A 3,820-nucleotide genomic window follows, 5' to 3' on the forward strand; every position below is an offset into this window, starting at 1 on the left:
GAAAAAATAATATAAAACACTCTAATATGTATGTGTCAGGGCCGTAGGAAGAACCGACTCATGGGGGGGGTTTTGGAGACTGATTTTTACCTGTGATGTTTTGCCCAACAACATACGAAAAAAAAAACAAATTATATTTGTTACTATTTTTATGATTATTCCTTTTTAAGTTTTCATTAATAGTTTTTGAATTAAAGCGTAACTTTAGCAAAATGGTCCTTAGCCTAAAGGATGAGCTATTTTTTTTTTGAAACCTTTAGAAACAAAATATGGAATTAGCTTTCATCGAAAGTTGAAATTTAAGAATTTGTTTAAGAGTCTGGTAGGTCGAAGCATAAAATAAGTTCTTTTTAAGCAAGCCTTCATTTTTTTTTAAAAACTATTCTATGCTCAAATCATACGAGCCCAATCTTCCAAACTCTTTTGCAAATTCCAAGAATTTAACCTTTGAAGAAAATAAATTAAAAATTAAAAAAAAAGTGAACGATAACAAATTTTCGATTCAAATCTACTCGGTGCAAACTTGAACTAAATTTATGATTTCAGTTTGAAATTCATCTTTAAAAAAAACTTCAATATCCATAATGTTAATCATTACACCTAGAAAATATAGAATTGTGTAGATTTTTTATGTGAAGATCAGATACTTGTTTTTTTATCCGGAAATATTTTTCATAAAGAATCAATTAAATAATAATTAATAGTAAAAATCATCTGGGTAATTTTTTAAAATATAATTTGGGACATTTTTCATAAAACAAAACATAGACAATTGACTCAAATTCTACTTTATATCTGTGATTTTCAACTGAATTGTGTGTACAAACTTCTTCGAATTAAAAAAAATTAAATCTGGAAATTGACAAGCAAATTTTTGTGTTCATGTTCTCTTAAATTCCTTTACATTTTTATGTTGATTGAAAAACTCGTACACTCATTCCTGAGTTTTAAATCTGAATACTGAACTTGAATTCAAAAATTGAACTGTTTCCGAATTTCTATACCATTTCCGAAATGTACAAAAAATACGATTTCGGAATCTTTTAGAATAAAGTTTGAGAAGTTCGATTTAAAATGAAAAACAAAATTCTTCTTATTTTCATATTTGGAAAATAATTATCAAAATATTGAAAATGCAAATGATTTTCGAAAAACATGATTCAAATTTGATATGAAATGCAAAACCGAATCAGGAAAGCAGCTTTTCATTCCTAATTTCTTATGATTATCAAACTGAGAATCAAGAATCCTAAACTTGATATAGAATCAAAAATACGAAAATATGTAGAAATACAATTTTGGTTATGGGAATATAGAATCAGAACCCCCAAAATGGGTTTAATTTAAAATCTAATATTCAGACCTGAATTTTTATGATAAGGTTGCCAGATTGTCCGACAATTAATATAAATATGCCCGGATATTTAATATCAAATTTGGGGAAAATCCGGTCAACCGGTTGCCCGGATTTCATTGGAAAAGCCGGGTTTGAATCTCATTCTCATTTTAAATCAAACTTTAAAAAAACAAATTGAGTTGTAAAATAGTTTTTATTCATGCGTCCAAAATTTTTGGAGCAAGTTTCGAAAAAAAAATAGTCAGGGAAGGTTTTCTCAAGTTTTTTTTCATGATTTTTGATGAGCAATTTCTAAGTTTTGATTAAAATTGCCCGATATTGCCTGGATTTTGGTAGAAAATTTTGAAATCAAATACCCGGATTTTGCCTGGTTTTAACACAAAACAGCCCGGATACGTGCTGAAAAAATTCTGACAACCTTAGTCTATGAACAAGTGAGAAAATTTTGAAAAACTGTAGCAAAATTTTGAACTTGGGATGGGTTTTTGAGGTTTTGGCATTGATTTTTAGTCTAGATTGTTTTTCTTGAATATATTTGCTCTATTATCATAATTTGATTATGGATTTGAAATTTTTAGTGTAGAGTAGAATACCTCGCTTGCATTTTTGGACCGTCATGGGGGGGGGTTTAACCCCCAAAACCCCCCCCCCCCCCCCCGTTCCTACGGCCATGGTATGTGTTGTAAGCCTACTTAGTTGATTATTCTACTAAACCAAAGCAATCGGAAGACTTCTTTGATTCAATAAGAAATATCGGAATGTAAATGATTTAGAAGAAATGGTCTAATTTCTGAGCAATTCAAATTGCTGAAAAAATAGTGGGATTCAATTCAGCAAAACTTCTGGCGATTCTCAGCGCCTTGAAAATAATTTGACGAACAAAAAAACCATTTTCAAACTTTTGCATCAATCTAACTCCTCCAGTCACAGACACCGCCATATATGTATGAAGTACGCCTATAAATTATATTTTGGTTTTTGAATGCAAAACCATACAGCACATATTTTATGTATTGACAGCTTTATTTCTAGTAGTCGATAGAACATCGTTTATCGAACAGGATGACATCTATCATCGATGTTAGTCACGTCGGTGGAATGTCGATGAGATAATTCCGTTGAGCACCAAATACGTTTCCTCATGTTTAAATATTTTATTATCGGACACAGAAAATCTAAATGTCAACCGAAGGTTTGGGTAGTTGTTAATGTTTCTAGATCAGTTGAGTATATATTTGTCTATAAAATAGCTTTATCTAGTCAGTGTATTTTAAGGGACAGGATTAAGTGACAGGTTAAAACTGCATTATAATAACTATCAAACAAAATTTGTTTAAAAAAAATATTTGGAGATGCCGGGGATTGAACCCGGGACTTCTCACATGCGAAGCGAGCACTCTACCACTGAGTTACATCCCCGGGGCAAAGCAGATTGCATTTTTTATCTACACATGATTTTCAGTTCATTTGACCATTTGCTCCAAAACAAAGGGCCGCCCGCAAGTGAAGAGACTGAAATAATGTAATATTTCAGTCTGAAATCCAATAATTTTCAACCGTCCACATGTTACGACCTGCTCTTCAACACAGGAGCGGTAAAAAGCAACTGACTGAATGATAGCGAAGATTAATATATCGCCACAAAACACGCTATTCTGCTAAGCTCTCACTCAGGCTTAGCTTTTGATGTTCTAGTTCTGGGTGGTGTTTGGTCGCCGAGGAAATGGTTGTGCCTCCTTTGATTGATTGCGACACAACAATTTTCCACAGCTGCGGTCTATCAAAATCAACGACAACAAACAACGGACCCGCACGAAAATAATATACCTGCCCCGAACGATATTTACAAAAAAAAGGGTCAGTCAATCACGAAAGCGCCATGCTTGTGTTTCTGCCTTAACTTTTGCTGTCCGGTGGTTTGAGTTTATAAATTAAACCCTATTGTAGCGCCTAACGAGCTGCGTGACTAAAAAATTCAAAATCTCATTCACAGGCTGACCTCAATAATTACGTTTCTCACACCACGCCGAGCTCAGTGTGTTTGCTCACTTTTAACGCAGAAGAGTTTACATGTAGGCAAGCAGTGTTGCGCTAAACACGGATTTTGGGAAGTGGTACCGTACCACCGACGACAAAATTTATGGGGTTAGTATCAGCCAAGGAAACGTTTGAAATACCATTTCGAATCTTTCTACAATACATTTGGCAAACAGAGTAACTATGTTAATTGGTTCAATTCATATGTTCCGAATCAAGAATAATTTATAAAATTCCTAGTGAACTTATTGTCAAATGTCAATCAAATGAAAGGACGTTTTTTCGTCTTGAATAGAAATTTTTTTGTTGTTTTTTTACTTACTTACTTACTTACTTAATGATCCCGCGCCGATCCACCGGTGCATAGGGCCGTGGTAAAAGACCTCCACTGTTGACGATCCGGAGCCAGCGTCTTCACCTGGTCCC

General features: G+C 33.6%; 1 non-coding gene across 1 annotated transcript; it reads right to left on the reverse strand.

The window, feature by feature from the left end:
* Positions 1–2,704: 2,704 nt before the first annotated feature.
* On the reverse strand, positions 2,705–2,776 carry Trnaa-cgc (transfer RNA alanine (anticodon CGC)). The gene has a single exon. It is a non-coding gene; the product is annotated as a tRNA-Ala (tRNA).
* Positions 2,777–3,820: the final 1,044 nt, after the last annotated feature.

The sequence above is a fragment of the Uranotaenia lowii genome, chromosome 2, assembly GCF_029784155.1.
Source record: "Uranotaenia lowii strain MFRU-FL chromosome 2, ASM2978415v1, whole genome shotgun sequence".
NCBI classification, from domain to species: Eukaryota; Metazoa; Arthropoda; class Insecta; order Diptera; family Culicidae; genus Uranotaenia; species Uranotaenia lowii.